The sequence below is a fragment of the Mastigoproctus giganteus genome, chromosome 6, assembly GCF_048544385.1.
Source record: "Mastigoproctus giganteus isolate SK-2022 chromosome 6, ASM4854438v1, whole genome shotgun sequence".
Classification (NCBI taxonomy): Eukaryota; Metazoa; Arthropoda; class Arachnida; order Uropygi; family Thelyphonidae; genus Mastigoproctus; species Mastigoproctus giganteus.
Window position 1 is genome coordinate 237,951,938 of NC_143580.1, and position 19,965 is coordinate 237,971,902.

At 39.1% G+C, this 19,965-nt stretch overlaps 1 protein-coding gene across 1 annotated transcript in view; it reads left to right on the forward strand.

Moving 5' to 3' along the window:
• Positions 1–19,965, forward strand: part of LOC150085112 (pleckstrin homology domain-containing family H member 1-like) — a 919,142-nt gene that overhangs the window by 571,307 nt on the left and 327,870 nt on the right. The gene's annotated exons all lie outside the window — the stretch shown is intronic.

Genomic DNA, 19,965 nt, shown 5'->3' on the forward strand with positions numbered 1-19,965 from the left:
CTCAAATGCCTGTTATATAATTGCATAACAAAAGCTTCATAGAAAACCAGTTTCCAGATAGTTCATCATCATCATCATCATCAGCCATTTTCAATCCACTGCAGGATGAAAGCCTCTCCAGCAACTTTCCAGTTCCTTCTGGTTTGTGCAATGGCCATCCATTTACTACCCACAAACTCATGACTTTCATCTATCCATCTCCACCGTTGTCTTCCAGGATTTCTTCTAGCTCCTCTTGGGTACCATTCTGTTATTTTCTTAGTCCATCTGTCATCATGTCTTCGAGCTATGTGTCCTGCCCAAGACCATTTTAGTTCTTTAGTTTTGATAAGAATGTCCTATACTTGAGTTTGCTGCCTAATCCATGTGTTTCTCTTCTTATCTAACAGTCTGATTCCCAATATAATTCATTCCATTCTTCGCTGTGTAGTTCTCGGTTTCTCTTCCATTCTTTTGGTGAGTGCCCAGGTTTCATTTCCATGTCACGGTGCGGAGTATACATTGGTTCATTATTTTACATTTCAGACAAACTGGGATATTGCTCTTCAGTATGTGACTATATTTCCTGAATGCTATCCATCCAAAATTTATTCTTCTCTTGACTTCCAGCCATTTGATGCAAGAAAGCAAGCTTATGCAGCATCAGCCAAAAAATAAAAAATAAAAATAAATAAAAAATAACCACTTCCACTTCACCCCTCTGTTCGTTCGAAATACCTGTCCAGCTGAGCCTTAAACTTATTTAGGCTATCAACTTCCACAACAAGGGATGGAAGTCTATTCCACCAACCACCCGCTGGCTAAAGGCAAATTTCCTCATTTCTATCCTACATCTGTCTTTTCTCAATTTGAATTTATGCCCTCTCAGGTGATTATTCTGAGCAAGAGGAATCCCATCAGCATTGAGCATGCTCAAATCATTCAAGGCTTTATACACCTCTATCAGATCACCTCGCTGGTGCCTAGTCCCCCAGACACTGTAATTTGCAAAACTTAAGCCTTTCTTCGTAGGAGCACCCCTTTGTTCCATTCACTAATCTTGTTGCCCTTCTCTGTACTCATTCCAGCAGCTCTACATCCTTCTTGAAATGAGACCTCCAGACCTGTATACAGTACTCTAGGTGTGGCCTGACCATTGCTTTATACAAGGGAATAATCACCTCCTTATCCCTGCTAGAAAAATTCCTATATATCATCGACAATACACCATGAGCTACTCTTGCAGCCCATCTGCACTGCTCAGAAAACTTCATATCTGCCTGCACAACCACCCCCAGGTCCCTTTCATTCTCTACCACTGTCAGTGTAGTACCAAAGAGTTGATACGTTGCTCTGGGGTTGCTGTTTCCCATATGTAGTACTTTACATTTGGCAATGTTAAACTTTATTTGCCACCTCTCAGCCCATCTGCTCAACCTTTCCAGATCCTGTTGCAGTAGCATAGTGTCAGTAGTGTCCTTGACAACCCTGCCAACCTTCGTATTGTCTGCAAACTTGGACATTAAGCTTGATATACCATCATCAATATCAGTTATAAATACAGAAAACAATAATGGACCCAATACTGAACCCTGAGGGACTCCACTAATAACATTAGTCCACGATGAGCAGTGTCCATTGATTACCACTCTCTCTGTCTTCTCCCCCTCAACCACCCCTTTATCCATAGCAGCAATTTGCCTCCAATGCCACACTGCTCCAATTTGTGCAGCAGTCTTCCATGTGCAACAGTATCAAAAGCCTTTCTAAGATCCAAGTATATAATATCAAAGTTATTCCCTGCATCCAGTTCTTTTGTGACTGCATCATAGTATCCAATCAAATTGGTCAGGCAAGACTTCCCCTTAACAAAACCATGCTGTGTCTGAGCTATAATTGAAGTCTTGTCTAGATGATCCTGCAGTGCTTCTTTAACCAGTGCCTCCATTAATTTTCCAGGAACAGAACTTAAACTAACAAGTCTATAATTACTTGTGTTGCCCTTTGATCCTCCTTTGTGAATTGGGGTCACATTTGCACATTTCCAGTCCATGGGTACTTCCCCTGAGTCCAAGGAAGCTCTCATAATTATGGCTAAGGGTTTGCTTACCTCCTTTGCTGCCTCCTTTAATATAACTGGATAGATCCCATCCACCTCAGGTGCCTTTCTTGTATTTATCTTCAACAATTTCTCCTCCACTTTACTCTCAGTTATTACAAGATTCTCTAGATTACTGCCAGAGTTGAGTACACCTCTGGCATTCCCCTCGCCGAATAACTCCTCATGTGTGAATGTCGATGCAAAATATTCATTCAGTTTGTTAGCTACCTGAGCAGGAACATCAACAGTTGACCCATCAATATCAAGTGGACCAATCTGATTCATCCCCTTCCTTCTAGAGTTTACATAAGTAAAGAACTCTTTGCTGTTTTTCTTTGCATCCCTTGCCAAAGATTTCTCCTAATCTGCCTTTGCCTGCCTAACCTCCTTTGTAACTTGGTTACAGATCAACTTGTATCTATCATAGGCTTCTGTGTCATGTGTTAATTTGTATGTATCCCATGCATTTTTCTTCTCTGCCATATGGTGATTCATTCTCTATCCTCCCATCCTATGGGCAAATTATCACCATTCTTGATTCAAAAATATTTGGAATCAATTACTGGATCACCAGTAATTGATTCCAAAAAAGACTACAATCCGGAGATCTCCTAATTGAAACAACCACTGCAAAACATTCTGAGCGGCTCTTAAACACATCATCATTTTGTGGGCTAGCAGTATCAGTTACTCCCCACAGAACCTTAAATTCATCAAAGGATGTGATCAGTGAGTGGGACCTAATTACAGTCTCTAAAGAAGAGCTACTTCAAGAACTCATTAGTCAAAAAGTTACAAATGTGAAACAGATTATGACTAAAAAAGATGGAAATCTCACTCCAAAGAGATCCATCATTTTAACATTCAGTACGCCAGACTTACCATCCTCAATTAAAGCTGGCTATTTGAATCGTCGTATTAGACCATATATTCTGAATCCCGTTTTCTGCTTCAAATGCCAGAAGTACGGACATCTGCAGCAGGCATGTAGAGGTGAGGCCATATGTCCCATCTGCGGCTCTAAAAATCACACTCAAGCAGATTGCTCTGTCAAAACCCCTGTTTGTCCAAACTGAAAAGGAAGCCACCCAGCCTTTTCCAAAACTTGTGCGCTATGGATTACAGGAAAGAAAATTCAAAAATACAAAATGGAAAATAAAATGATATTTCCTGAGGCACCTAGACTAGTTATGTCGACCATGCCTAGTAATCATTCCTATGCAACTCTCATTCGAAACTTTGTTTCTACTGCAGCTCAAACAGATGTATCAGTTCCACCTAACACCTCTCTAGCGAACTGGCTCAAATCTACACTTTCAACCTCTAAAAAAAAGATAATCCTCCAAAAAAAAACTAGCGAAGCCACAAATACTCCAATCAGCATCCCTACTCATATCCCATCAGTCCCAGTTGAAAAAGAACAATCAAAATCTGATTCAGTCTCAAAAAATATGGAATCTCTCACAAACAGTATGGATGTAGATGAGCTGCTAGATAATGAGGAGCCCATTCTAGAACTCCATGCAGATGACACCATGGATATTAGACGCCCCACATTCCCAAAAAAAGACCGGAAAAAATTCCCCACATACAACAAACAGTCAGATGAATCATCCTCAGGTAAACCTAAATAATGCATAACATACAGTGGAATTACAGAGGACTAAGCTGTCATTCTGATAATTTAAGAGATTTAATCGCTCAATTGAATCCCATAAGCATATGCTTACAGGAGAAATTAGGCGCCTCCAGCCAGGTGGGAAGGAGCAGCAGTGCGTAGCACACACTTCTTGATTAGACTGGGGTTCGAGCCCATCACCACCAAATATGGAGGATGTGGAAAGGTCAGGGAATGACCACCGCATATCCCGGAGCAATATGGCTTTAGTTGCTTATGCTCCTAAAAACCAAATAACAAAATAACAAATAACAGGAGAAATTCTTGTCACCTCAAGTTTCACCAAAATTTTCAAATTTTACCATGTATAGACGAGATAGGAACTCAGAATCACCTGCACATGGAGGAGTAGCTATTCTTGTTAACACTAACATACCTTCCAGGTCGATCCAATCGGGAACTACCCTAGAAGCTGTGGCTGCTTTCATTGCTATTGGTACATCATTTACCATTGTTTCCATTTATATTCTGCCATCTGCTCCACTTCTGCTTTCAGAACTTGACACCCTAATTTCACAACTCCTAACTCCAATTTGTCTTTTTGGTGACTTTAATGGACATCATCCATTGTGGGGGTCAGCTACAATGGATAAAAAGAGAAAATTGATGGAGGAATTCATGAATAATAATGATCTTAATTTATTAAATTCTGGATCTCCTCCCTACATCCACATACCAACCGGTTCTGCTTTAGCAGTAGACTTGTCAATTTGTTCACCATCCATCTTTCCAATCATGACATGGTCAGTATTAACTGACCTCTTTAACAGTTATCACTTTAACAGTTGATCACTTTCCAATTATTTTCTCTCTACAAACAGAAGTAACTCCAAATCCTGATCAGTGATCCACTTGGCAGTTTAAAAAGGCAAACTGGGAAGGCTATTCTGCCCAAATACTCTTAGACAGTTTGTATGTTCAAAGACAACATATCGATGATGTAAACACTTACATAGCCAATCAGATCCAATCAGACAGCAGCGAATGCCTCCATTCCAAAATTGAAGCCATATTGCAAACACAGAAATCACTGGTGGAATACAGATTGTTTAATTGCCAAACAGGAAAAAAACCATGCTTGGAATAATTTCCGCAAGTATTCCATCACTAATAACCTAATGGCTTATAAAAGACTCAAAGCAAAAGCAAGACAAGTTAGGCAGAAAGCGAAACGGGATTCATGGATTGCTTTTGCCTCAACCATCACCAAAGACATGGATACATGGGTCATCTGGAAAAGAATACAGGTGCTAAATGGAAAATTCTTTTGAGTGCCTTCTCCAATACTTCATTGGAAAGGGAAAGACCTATCTACAGCTGAAGAAGTTGCCAATGCACTAGCAGAATCATTTGCTAAAATCTCTGCTTCTGTCTCCTATCCCTCCACCTTCCAGAACATCAAAGCAAGTGCAGAAGGGTATAAAATCAACTTCTTCGTGCACTGCTCATTCCCATACAACCAACCCTTTACATTAATAGAATTTCAAGAATTTAAACAGATCTTCCAACTGTGCAGAAGGTCCAGATGGTGTTCATTGTGTTATGCTAAAGCATTTACTTGAAGAAGACTTGAGATTCCTATTAATTTTTTATAATCGGATCTTCTCTGAAAATGCCTTTCCTTCTTCCTGGCACCATTCGTTCACTATTGCCTTACCAAAACCAGGAAAAGATCCTTCCTGTGTTGAAAATTACAGGCCAATATCTCTTATGAGCTGCATGGGAAAATTTTCAAAAGGATGGCTCATACTAAACTCACTTAAATCCTGGAGTCAGACAATTTCCTTCCAGAACAACAGTATGGTTTTCGGAAGAATAGATCAATGTTGGATGTTAGCATTAGCATTAGTAGAGCCATATGATGCAAGAAAGCAAGCTTATTCAGCATCAGCCAAAAAAAAAAAAAAAACCCTTCCACTTCACCCCTCCGTTCGTTCGAAATACCTATCCAGCTGAGCCTTAAATTTATTTAGGCTATCAACTTCCACAACAAGCGATGGAAGTCTGTTCCACCAACCAACTACTCACTGGCTAAAGGCAAATTTCTGCACATCTATCCTACATCTGTCTTTCCTCAATTTGAATTTATGCCCTCTCAGGTGATTATTCTGAGTAAGAGGCAGTATCCCATCAGCATTGAGCATGCTCAAACCATTCAAGGCTTTGTACACCTCTATCAGATCACCTCGCCAGTGCCTAGTCTCCAGACACTGTAATTTGCAAAACTTAAGCCTTTCTTCATAAGAGCAACCCTTCGTTCCGTTCACTAACCATGTTGCCCTTCTCTGTACTTGTTCCAGCAGCTCTACATCCTTCTTGAAATGAGGCCTCCAGACCTGTATACAGTACTCAAGGTGCGGCCTGACCATTGCCTTATACAAGGGAATAATCACCTCCCTATCCCTGCTAGAAAAATTCCTGTATATCATTGATAAGACACCATGAGCTACTCTTGCAGCCCGTCTGCACTGCTCAGAGAACTTCATATCTGCCTGCACAATTACCCCCAGGTCCCTTTCATTCTCTACCACTGTCAGTGTAGTACCACAGAGTTGATACGTTGCTCTGGGGTTGCTGTTTCCCATATGTAGTACTTTACATTTGTCAATGTTAAACTTCATTTTCCACCTCTCAGCCCATCTGCTCAACCTTTCCAGATCCTGTTGCAGCAGCATAGTGTCAGTAGCATCCTTAACAACCCTGCCAACCTTTGTATCGTCTGCAAACTTGGACATTAAGCTTGATATAGTGCTTATCAAAGCCGAATCTCATATCTGCAATGCCTTTGTCATGAAACATCTAGTCATGGTCAATTTAGATTTTGAAAAGGCATTTGATACTACATGGCATCATTAGAATATTAGGAACTTTACCATCTGGGGCTTCGGTGCCATTTGCTGGAAATAATTCAAAATTTCCTGCAATTGCGTTCTTTTTAGGTCCAATATAAAAACGTATTCTCTACATCTCACATTCAGGAAGAGGGAGTCCCGCAGGAATCAATACTTAGTCCAACATTGCTTTCAATCCGAGTTAGCAGCATGACACGAGATATCCCAAAAACTGTTCAAACTTATATGTATGCAGATAATCTTACCATTTCATGTCCTTTATTTGAAGCATCAGTCATTATAGAAAATGGTTTTTCACCTTCCATTATTTTTAAAATCATTTTTCTTGAGAATGGGCCTAAAACACCATACTCCAAGATTAGCAATCTTGGAGTTTGGAAACATTCCACTAAACAAAGTTCCAGCACATCCTGTTGAACGATAGATAGCTTTGTGAATGTAAACAGGAATGGTAGCAAAATATTGTTTCGGCTATTATAAGTTGACTTTCAGAACTACTCTTTGATTTTGAAATAGTAGTTCTATTTGGTGCCACAAAGAAGTTGGATATTTTTGAAGATTGAGCCAATGCATTTAAATTTGAGATATGAGTTTTTGTCATGATATGTCATTTAATATCATTTTCTCCACCATGACTAATAATGAAAATCATATTATTATCAATTGCTTACTTTGCTGAATATTCACCTCATCCTTCACATGACCAGCTATATATTTTTGTCCATTCTTTTTTTTTTTTTTTGGAGATTCTTCTTTATCCATATTAATTGAAAGATAATATGAATTCAATTGTCTAAAAATAATAAAAAATAATAGTAAATAGTAATCCAAAAAAACTAAATTGCAAAGACTTTGAAATGCTTTTAAAAATTATAAAATTGAAATCAAAAGTACTTACTTTAAATTATAAACCAAATTGTATAAAATTTTATAAAAAATAATGAATAAAATCAGAGGTTATTTACTGTACTTTATGATATCTTAAATGATATTACTGTTTTTTTATTTAATTTTCAAATTATTTCACTGTAACAATTCAAAAAAAAGTAAAATTCATTTTAGAATTATTACTAAAATAATGTATGGCATAGATAAATTAATACATTATACATATAATTTAAAACAACAAAGAGAAAAAAGATTTCTCGATTCTCATTTTTCTCTTGTTTTTAGAATTAATTTTTAACACATCCATTAGATTCTAATAAAAATTAATTAAAAATATGTAAAATCAATAAATTAACAGTTTTTTCCTCTCTTATCAGGACAAATGATGGTATTATCGGGAAGCAGGACTTGAAGGTTTAAATCGGGACAATCCCGGCTATATTGGGATGGTTGGCCACCCTGGCCACCATCTCTGCTTCCTATGTATCCTCCTTTCAGAGCATTAAAGATGGTGCAAAACAGTATAAAATTAACTTCTTCACATGACGCTCCTTCCCACAACCAACCCTTTACATTAGTAGAAATAAAGAATCATTAAATAGATCTCCCAACAGTGCTGCAGATGGTGTTTATTAGTAATAGCAATGGCCACATGATGCAAGGAAGCCTATGGCTTATGCTGCACCAGCCAGATAAAATAACAGATAGATAACAGATAAATAAATAATAATAATAAATAAAATAAAAAATAATAAGAAATAAATAAAAAAAATAATAAGAAAAATAAAATAATAATAATAAGAAGAAAATTTTTAAAAAATAAATAATTATTAAGAGTAAAGGAAAGAGACAACCTATGCGTTTCCCTCCTCCCATAGGTAATTTTCCAGGTGACCTTACCTAAGCTGTCAGCCTCTACCACCCATATAGGTAACTTATTCCAGTAATTTATAACTCTCTGGCTAAAGTAAAACTTCCTGCAATCCAGTCTAAACATCTCCTCCTGTAACCTGAAATTATGGCCCCTAGTTCTAGAATCATTTACAAGCGTGAAAATTTCATCCTCATTCATTTTACTTATGACTCTCAGAGCCTTAAACACCTCAGTCAAGTCTCCTCTAAGGTGTCTAGTTTTCAAACTCTGCAACCCACATATTCGAAGTCTTTCCTTATATGGACGCCCTTTTGCCGATCTTGCCAGGCAAGTTACCCATCTTTGGACCCTTTCAAGAAGAACAATGCCTTTCTTTAGGTGTGGTCACCATACTTGAACACAGTATTCCAAGTGTGGTTTAACAATAGCCTTATATAATGGGATTACAACGTCCTTACCTCTACTAGCAATTGTTCGATAGGACACTATGGGCCTTCCTTGCAACCAGTCTACAATGCTCGGATAACTTCATGTCTGGCCAGATTTAAACTTGTTGTGACCCTAAGAAGGACCTCATAACATGTATGAGGTCCTTCACCAGTTCATTGTGACAATATTAAAAAAGAATTTTTAAGGTGGAGTGAGGCCCCTTGTAATATGAGGCCCTAAGCTGTAACTTGTTTAGCTTATGTGTAAATGCGGCCCTGCCCAAGTCCCTTTCCTCCACTACTGGCTTCAGTTCAACTCCACCAAGTGTGTATAAGTTATTTTGGGGTTACTGTTCCCCAGGTGTAACACTTTACACTTTTCTGGATTAAAGCATGGCTGCCACTTTTCTTACCATCCCTGAAGTCTATTTAGGCCAAGAAACTCTGCTTGGCGGTGATCATTAACTACTCTACTAATCTTTTCATCATCTGCAAATTTAGACATCATGCCATCTATCCCTTCATGGCTTTTGGAGGAACAGATCAACTCTAGATGTGGTTATCAAGGCCAAATCTCATATTTGCAATGCCTTTGTCATGCATCGAATCATGGTCAACTTAGATCTTGAAAAAGCATTTGTCACTACTTGGCACCATGGTATTATAATGGATATTTACCATCTAGGTGTAAGGGGACAGTTGCCTGAAGTAATTCAAAATTTCTTGTGGCTTCGTTATTTTCAGATCCGATATCAACACATACTCTGTATATATCACATTCAGGAGGAAGACGTACCACAGGGTTCGATACTTAGTGCAATATTATTTGCAATTTGAGTTAGCAATATGACACAGGATATCCCAAAAACCATTGAAACTTACATGTATGCAGATGACCTTATCATTTCCTGTCAGTCTAAAAGTATGAACACCATCAAATGACAGCTCCAAGTAGCCAATAACCAAAATAGATTCCTGGACTTCATGGAATGGTTATCGACTGTGATAAAAGAAATGCACTGCCACTCATTACTGCAAGCTATGGGCTCTCTATCCTGATCCCGAACTACAAATAAACAAAATTCCAATCCCACTTGTTAATATAGTTAGGTTTCTTAGACTGATATTGGACAGAAAGCTAAACTTCCAAGCTCACATCACTCATTAGCATTAGCATTAGTAGAGGCATTTGATGCAAGAAAGCCAGCTTATGCAGCATCAGCCAAAAAAAAAATAAAATAAATAAAATAAAATAAAAATAAATAAATAAATAAAAAATAACCACTTCCACTTCACCCCTCTGTTCGTTCGAAATACCTGCCCAGCTGAGCCTTAAACTTATTTAGGCTATCAACTTCCACGACAAGGGATGGAAGTCTGTTCCACCAACCAACCACCCGCTGGCTAAAGGCAAATTTCCTCACGTCTATCCTACATCTGTCTTTCCTCAATTTGAATTTATGCCCTCTCAGGTGATTATTCTGAGCAAGAGGAAGAATCCCATCAGCATTGAGCATGCTCAAACCATTCAAGGCTTTATACACCTCAATCAGATCACCTCACTGGTGCCTAGTCTCCAGACACTGTAATTTGCAAAACTTAAGCCTTTCTTCGTAAGAGCACCCCTTTGTTCCATTCACCAATCTTGTTGCCCTTCTCTGTACTCGTTCCAGCATCCCTACATCCTTCTTGAAATGAGGCCTCCAGACCTGTATACAGTACTCTAGGTGTGGCATACCATTGCCTTATACAAGGGAATAATCACCTCCTTATCCCTGCTAGAAAAATTCCTATATATCATCGACAATACACCATGAGCTACTCTTGCAGCCCGTCTGCACTGCTCAGAAAACTTCATATCTGCTTGCACAACCACCTCCAGGTCCCTTTCATTCTCTACCACTGTCAGTGTAGTACCACAGAGTTGATATTTGCTCTGGGGTTGCTGTTTCCCATATGTAGTACTTTACATTTGTCAATGTTAAACTTCACTTGCCACCTCTCAGCCCATCTGCTCAACCTTTCCAGATCCTGTTGCAGTAGCATAGTGTCAGTAGTGTCCTTGACAACCCTGCCAACCTTCGTATCGTCTACAAACTTGGACATTAAGCTTGATATACCATCATCAATATCATTTATAAATACAGAAAACAATAATGGACCCAATACTGAACCCTGAGGGACTCCACTAATAACATTAGTCCACGACGAACAGTGTCCATTGATTACCACTCTCTGTCTTCTCCCCCTCAACCACCCCTTTATCCATAGCAACAATTTGCCTCCAATGCCACACTGCTCCAATTTGTGCAGCAGTCTTCATGTGCAACAGTATCAAAAGCCTTTCTAAGATCCAAGTATATAATATCAAAGTTATTCCCTGCATCCAGTTCTTTTGTGTCTGCATCATAGTATCCAATCAAATTGGTCAGGCAAGACTTCCCCTTGACAAAACCATGCTGTGTCCGAGCTATAACTGAAGTCTTGTCTAGATGATCCTGCAGTGCTTCTTTAACCAGTGCCTCCATTAATTTTCCTGGAACAGAAGTTAAACTCACAGGTCTATAATTACTTGTGTCAGCCTTTGATCCTCCTTTGTGAATTGGAGTCGCATTTGCACATCTCCAGTCTATGGGTATCTCCCCTGAGTCCAAGAAAGCTCTCATAATTATGGCTAAGGTTTGCTTACTTCCTTTGCTGCCTCCTTTAATATAACTGGATAGATCCCATCCACCCCAGGTGCCTTTCTTGTGTTTATCTTCAACAATTTTGCCTCCACTTTACTCTCAGTTATTACAAGATTATCTAGCTTACTGCCAGAGTTGAATACACCTCTGGCATTCTGTTATTGTTGTTATTTTAGTTTTTAGGAGCATTATCAAGTAAGGCCATATTGCTCTGAGATATACGGTGGTCATTCCCTGACCTTTCCGCATCCTCAGTATTTGGTGGTGACGGGCTCGAACCCCGGTCTAATCAAGAAGCGTGTGCCACGCACTGCTGCTCCTTCCCACCTGGCTATGGAGGCGCTGCTCTGGCATTCCCCTCGCTGAATAACTCCTCATGTGTGAATGTCGATGCAAAATATTCATTTAGTTTGTTAGCTACCTGAGCAGGATCATCAACAGTTGACCCATCGATATCAAGTGGAGCAATCTGATTCATCCCCTTCCTTTTAGAGTTTACATAAGTAAAGAACTCTTTGCTGTTTTTCTTCGCAACCCTTGCCAAGGATCTCTCGTAATCTGCCTTCGCCTGCCTAACCTCCTTTGTAACTTGGTTATAGATCAACTTGTATCTATCATAGGCTTCTGTGTCACGTGTTAATTTGTATGTATCCCATGCATTTTTCTTCTCTGCCATATGTCTCATTAGTTCATCTGACATCCACTTAGGCCTAAACCTTGAACAATATTTCTTAGTTGGTATGTAAAGCCTAGTAGCTTCCAAGATAAGTTCTTTGAATGCTTCCCATTTTGAATTTGCTGTTGGCAACATCATCAGTTGGTCCCACTGTATAGAATTTAAATACTGTCTCAGTCCATCGTAGTCGCCTTTACGAAAGCAATAACACTTCCCTTTACCCCTAATGGTAGTTACCTCTTTGAGTAAATCCCACTTAACACACTGTGATCACTGCCTCCTAGTGGTTCATTTACCTGCACATTATTAATGCATGAAGAATCACTACTGATAATCAAATGAAGAGTATTCCTCCCTCTAGTTGCCTTCCAAACATGCTGATGTAGAAAACAATCATACAATAAATCCCCAAAAGCCTTGCTAGTGTGTGAGTGACCAGCCCCCAAATTCCAGTCAATATCTGGGAAATTAAAATCCCCCATTATAAGACTCTCTGATTTACTGGCCCACTCTATTTCCCTGTACAGTTTCTTATTATACTCATCAGAGTCATTAGGCCTATAGCACACTCCTACTCTCAATTTTGATCTCCCAATGCTTATGTCACACCAAACTGACTCGACACTGCACTGTCCAACGATGTCAACTGGCTTCACTTCCTTGGATTTTATGTATTTCTTAACTAATAGCATAACCTCTCCTCCCTTCCTATCCTGTCTATCCCTTCTGTAGACATTGTACTCCCCAAATTCCAGTTCTGCATTCCTTATATCTGTGTGACACCACGTCTCTGAAATCCCCACAATATCTGCCTTGGATGTTTTGAGCAATACCTCAAATTCATCAAATTTATTTACTAAACTCCTAGCATTGGTGTACACGCAAGTATACATGCACCTGTTCTTTTTCTTAGCTACCCTAACACAACCCATGTGTTTACTTGTACCCCAATGATTCCCAGCAGTCTCTGAAATATCCTGTATCTTATTTTCCAGGCTGCGGCTCATTCCAATAGAAGCAGTGCAAGAATCTCTTTCACCTCTGCCAGTGGCTACTGTTAATCTATTAGTCCTTGTATCCCCCCCAATCTAGCAGTTTTCCGACCCACCTAACACTGCCTCGATAGCATCAGCAAACATTCTTGCACCCTTTCGATTCAAGTGTATCCCATCCCTGTAGAAGCAGTCTCTCCTGTTAACAAGTACAGACCAGGCTGAAAAATATTCTACCCCTTGAGCCTTTCACAATCTTTCCAGGGCCAAATTGATCGACAGGGCTCTCATCATATACTCCCTCCTATCGTGTCTGGGCAGAATTGCAGACACTTTCAAATTCAACCCTCATTTAAAAACTGCTTGTCTAAAGCATTTGAATATACTTCAATCAGTCTCATCCATGTCACGGGGAGCTGATCATTATACCTGACTACACCTGTACAAGTCCCTAATCCGCTCATGCATGTTTCTCCAGTATATAATTCTGCTAAGATAAGCACATTGTAACGGCTGAGCGTTATACAGCATGGTGCTCTGAGGACAGCCCTAGGAGCTTTCAGAACTTCTCCATCCAAGGCCTTTACATTGAAGCACATGATCTCCATTACATCTTTGCAGAAAAATATTGCTGTCTCAATATGCTGCTAAGATCAGAAGTCTCTCGTCCCATTCTAGTTGGAAGTACCTATATAATACCCAGTGGAATTCCTTTTATGAGAGTAAACCACATGAAAACTGACCTACATTGCTCAGACTTAAAAGAACTTCTTACTGGGAATGTTGATCTAAGTGACATTTCTAAGGACCCCTCTTGGTTACATTTTCATGCCTCTCGTGATGACTACTTTCTCTGATGGGGGAAGGATATTTTAGCTTCTTACAATATCCGACAGTTGCATGCAGTCCATTCCAATCTTAACTGCTATTCCTGTGCAATATACACTGACAGATCAAAAACTGACAATCAGTGGGTACTGTAGCAGATTTCCCGTCAAATATCATTACAGCCTTATTACCAGCCATAAAGCTTGCACTTGAATAAATTGTTTAACACTCCATTTCACCAGCCCTAATCTGTACTGACTCTCTCAGTGCAGTCTTTGCCATAAGGGAGAATTTCTCTTCCTGTCATCCTACATTGACAACTATTCACTATCAGTTACTCTCCTGCAAAGAGTCCAATCCGGTAATGTTTTATTGGGTGCTGGGACATTATGGAATTCCGGGAAATGCTGATCTTATTATTATTAGCTATATGGTGCAAGCAAGGAAACCTGAGGCTTATGCTGCAATAGCCAAAAAAAAAATTCCCGAGTTACCCTGAGAGAGAGAATTAGAAAGGAATCACCAAGAAAAAGAAGAATGATGATATCCAGCTCAGGACCCTGGGTCTTGCCACTAAACAACTTCTTATCACATTCCCACAGCACCTTCAGATTCCATATATGGATTACAAGCCTGTAATTTGCAAGGCATGTTATGAAAACTGGTCACAAATCTGGAGAAGTAATACCAACAACAAACTTTACCAGATCAAACAAGAACCAGAGTTGTGGCTGTCTGGACTCAGACGAGAAGAAGTGGTATTGGCAAGACTGGGAATTGGGTATACTCATATTACACACCTGTTTATATTACTGGGAGAAGATCTACTCCAGTGCACATCCTGTCACACCCAACTTACATTTTGCCACTTTCTTGTAGCATTAGCATTAGCAAAGAATAATCACCTGAGAGGGCATAAATTCAAATTGAAGAAAGACGGTTGTAGGATAGATGTGCGGAAGTTTGCCTTTAGCCAGCGGGTGGTTGATTGCTGGAACAAACTTTGTTGTAGAAGTTGATAGCTTAAATAGATTCAAGGCAGAACTTGACAAACATTTGGAGCGAGTGGATGTGTAAAATAAGGGTTTTTTTTTGGCTGATGCTATATAAGCAAGCTTATATAGCATCAGCCAAAAAAATACTTATACTTTACTTATCAATCCGTTCTAGCACCTTTTGGTAATTCAGCAAATTAAATGAATCCCCAGATTTTATCCCATTTTCTTGGTAATCATGCAAACATAAAACTGTTAACATATTTAAATCGTACTGGCCTATATGCAAGTATATAATTGAATTGTTAAATGATATATGTATATAAGAAATAAACTACAAACTGACACGATTTGAACTTATTAGCCCTTGTATCATTAAACTTAATAACAACAACAACAATAAAGTGCAAATATGATAATATCATTCATACATATTAAATTAGTATATGTTAATACAAATTCATAATAAAGTATAAGCAGTTTGATTGCCCATTTATACTCTACATGAAAAATAACCTTGCGGGCTCACATTTGGTGAGTATGGGCTTGGCACACCCAGGATCCTGAGCTGGATATCATCATTCTTCTCTTTCTTGGTGATTCCCTTCTATTTCTGACCCTTGTTTTCTGTCTCTCTCTCTCTCTCTCTCTCTCTCTCTCTCTCTCTCTCTCTCTGGGTAATTCAGAAATTTTTTTCTTTTTTTTTTTGGCTGGTGCAGCATAAACCTCAGGCTTCCTTCCACCATATGGCTTATAATAGTAATAAATTTATCATCCTTGTGAACAGACTGATAATTCCAGAAATCTTTGTTACAGACTGCTGTTATTAGCAACACCAACATTTCTATGAGTATTTATATTTTATTAGGTTATTAATGTTAGTGTATTAACAGGAAGTAAGATTATTAATAACAAAATTTATACAAAAAAATCATACTATAATTAAGTTAATCTGAGAGAGATTCATGCATTATATAATTCAAATTGGTAGTTACCCCAAGATAAGTCCAATTCTCTAGAATCCTTTTAAACAGTTACAAGCAAAAACACTGAAGAGAGCCTAAATATTTCAGGAGAATTAATCAACAACTATAGCTTTGTTTAATCCAGACCTCCAACATCAATTCATACTCTGGCTAGATGTCTGAAAAAATCCCATATTTACAGTAAGTGTGAAACAGTGTCTATTTGTCCATATAAGCATGTATCTGACCCATCTAAATCCACTTGTTTCGATTTGTTTTTAATAGAAATTGGTACTTGTGGCACTTATGATGATACTTAGTGTATCCAAGCATAATTGTAAGGGGGAGGGCATGGCAAGCAGATTTTTGAGTTTTTTTTTTTTTTCTAGATAGACTTAGGAACACTTATACACACATAAATAATGTTTGATTGATTATCTTTATTTGAATATTAGGAAAGCATGTGAATAATAATAATACATATTTACTATGTATTAATAATACTCAGTAAAACATGTAATAATATATTATTTCCAAACATTTGGCAATACAACACACGGAGTAAACAAGGTTATGAAATATATAAGAAAATTATAAAAGGAAAGAATAGTAGAACATCAGCTATGAAAAATGCTATGCTGCTTTCTTCCTTTGCAATTTCTGTATTGGCAATTCTCTCTAATGCGGAAAACTAATGAGCTCTTTGGCTTTTTTGTGCTTCATTTGTATTACAATGCCTTTCAATATTATTTAATTTGGCTCTTGCATGCATTTACGAAAAACATTTTAAATAAATCGTGCCCAGACACGATAGGAGGGAGTATATGATGAGAGCTTTGTCGATCAATTCGGCCCTGGAAAGATTGTGCAAGGCTCAAGGGGTAGTATTTTTTTTCAGCCTGGACTGTACTTGTTAACAGGAGAGATTGCTTCTACAGGGATGGGATACACTTAAATAGAAAGGGTGCAAGAATATTTGCTGATGCTATCGAGGCAGTGTTAGGTGGGTCGGAAAACTGCTAGCTTGGGGGAAGACAAAGACGAATAGATTAACAGTAGCCACTGGCAGAGGTGAAAGAGATTCTTGCACTGCTCCTATTGGAATGAGCAGAAGCCTGAAAAACAAGATGCAGGATATTTCAGAGACTGCCGGGAGTCATTGCGGTACAAGTAAACACATGGGTTGTGTTAGGGTAGCTAAGAATAGAAATAGGTGCATGTATACTTGCGTGTACACCAATGCTAGGAGTTTAGTAAATAAATTTGATGAATTTGAGGTATTGCTCAAAACATCAAAGGCTGATATTGTTGGGATATCAGAGACGTGGTGTCACACAGATATAAGGAATGCAGAACTGGAATTTGGGGAGTACAACATCTACAGAAAGGATAGACAGGATAGGAAGGGAGGAGGGGGTCATGCTATTAGTTAAGAAATACATAAAATCCAAGGAAGTGAAGCCAGTGGACATCACTGGACAGTGCAGTGTTGAGTCAGTTTGGTGTGACATAAGCATTGGGAGATCAAAATTGAGAGTAGGAGTGTGCTATAGGCCTAATGACTCTGATGAGTATAATAAGAAACTGTACAGGGAAATAGAGTGGGCCAGTAAATCAGAGAGTCTTATAATGGGAGATTTTAATTTCCCAGATATTGACTGGAATTTGGGGGCTGGTCACTGACACACTAGCAAGGCTTTTGTGGATTTATTGGATGATTGTTTTCTACATCAGCATGTTCGGGAGGCAACTAGAGGGAGGAATACTCTTGATTTGATCATCAGCAGTGATTCTTCATGCATTAGGAATCTGCAGATAAATGAACCACTAGGTGGCAGTGATCACAGTGTGCTGAAGTGGGATTTACTCAAAGAGATAACTACCATTAGGGGTAAAGGGAAGGGTTATTGCTTTCGTAAAGGCGACTATGATGGACTGAGACAGTATTTAAATTCTATACAGTGGGACCAACTGATGATGTTACCAACAGCAAATGCAAAATGGGAAGCATTCAAAGCATTCAACAGCAAATTCAAAATGGGAAGCTACTAGGCTTTACATACCAACTAAGAAATATTGTTTAAGGTTTAGGCCTAAATGGATGTCAGATGAACTGATGAGGCATGTGGCAGAGAAGAAACATGCATGGGATGCATACAAATTAACACATGACACAGAAGCCTATGATAGATACAAGTTGATCTGTAACCAAGTTACAAAGGAGGTTAGGCAGGTGAAGGCAGATTACGAGAAATCTTTGGCAAGGGATGCAAAGAAAAACAGCAAAGAGTTCTTTACTTATGAAAACTCTAGAAGGAAGATGATTAATCAGATTGGTCCACTTGATATCGATGGGTCAACTGTTGATGATCCTGCTCAGGTAGCTAACAAACTAAATGAATATTTTGCATCGATATTCACACATGAGGAGTTATTTAGCGAGGGGAAAGCCAGAGGTGTATTCAACTCTAGCAGTAAGCTAGAGAATCTTGTAATAACTGAGAGTAAAGTGGAGGAGAAATTGTTGAAGATAAACACAAGAAAGGCACCCGGAGTGGATGGGATCTATCCAGTTATATTAAAGGAGGCAGCAAAGGAAGTAAGCAAACCCTTAGCCATAATTATGAGAGCTTCCTTGGACTCAGGGGAGGTACCCACAGACTGGAGATGTGCAAATGTCACCCCAATTCACAAAGGAGGATGAAAGGCTGACACGAGTAATCATAGACCTGTGAGTTTAACTTCTGTTCCAGGAAAATTAATGGAGGCACTAGTTAAAGAAGCACTGCAGGATCATTTAGACAAGACTTCAGCTATAGCTCGGACACAGCATGGTTTTGTTAAGGGGAAGTCATGCCTGACCAATTTGATTGGATACTATGATGCAGTCACAAAGGAACTGGATGCAGGGAATAACTTTGATATTATATACTTGGATCTTAGAAAGGCTTTTGATACTGTTGCACATGGAAGACTGCTGCACAAATTGGAGCAGTGTGGCATTGGAGGCAAATTGCTGCTGTGGATAAAGGGGTGGTTGAGGGGGAGAAGACAGAGAGTGGTAATCAATGGACACTGCTCGTCGTGGACTAATGTTATTAGTGGAGCCCCTCAGGGCTCAGTGTTGGGTCCATTATTGTTTTCTGTATTCATAAATGATATTCATGAGGGTATATCAAGCTTAATGTCGAAGTTTGCAGACGATACAAAGGTAGGCAGGGTTGTCAAGGACAGTACTGACACTATGCTGCTGCAACAGGATTTGGAAAGGTTGTGCAGATGGGCTGAGAGGTGGCAAATGAAGTTTAACATTGACAAATGTAAAGTACTACTCATGGGAAACAGCAACCCCAGAGCAACGTATCAACTCTGTGGTACTACACTGACAGTGGTAGAGAATGAAAGGGACCTGGGGGGTGGTTGTGCAGGCAGATATGAAGTTCTCTGAGCAGTGCAGACGGGCTGCAAGAGTAGCTCATGGTGTATTGTCAATGATATATAGGAATTTTTCTAGAAGGGATAAGGAGGTGATTATTCCCTTGTATAAGGCAATGGTCAGGCCACACCTAGAGTACTGTATACAGGTCTGGAGGCCTCACTTCAAGAAGGATGTAGAGCTGCTGGAACGAGTACAGAGAAGGGCAACAAGATTTGTGAATGGAACAAAGGGGTGCTCTTACGAAGAAAGGCTTAAGTTTTGCAAATTATAGTGTCTGGAGACCAGGCACCAGCGAGGTGATCTGATAGAGGTGCATTGAACGGTTTGAGCATGCTCAATGCTGATGGGATTCTTCCTCTTACTCAAAATAATCACCTGAGAGGGCATAAATTCAAATTGAGGAAAGACAGATGTAGGATAGACGTGTGGAAATTTGCCTTTAGCCAGCGGGTGGTTGGTTGGTGGAACAGACTTCCATCCCTTTCGTGGAAGTTGATAGCCTAAATAAGTTTAAGGCTCAGTTGGACAGGTATTTTGAACGAACAGAGGGGTGAAGTGGAAGTGGTTTTTTTTTTTTTTTTTG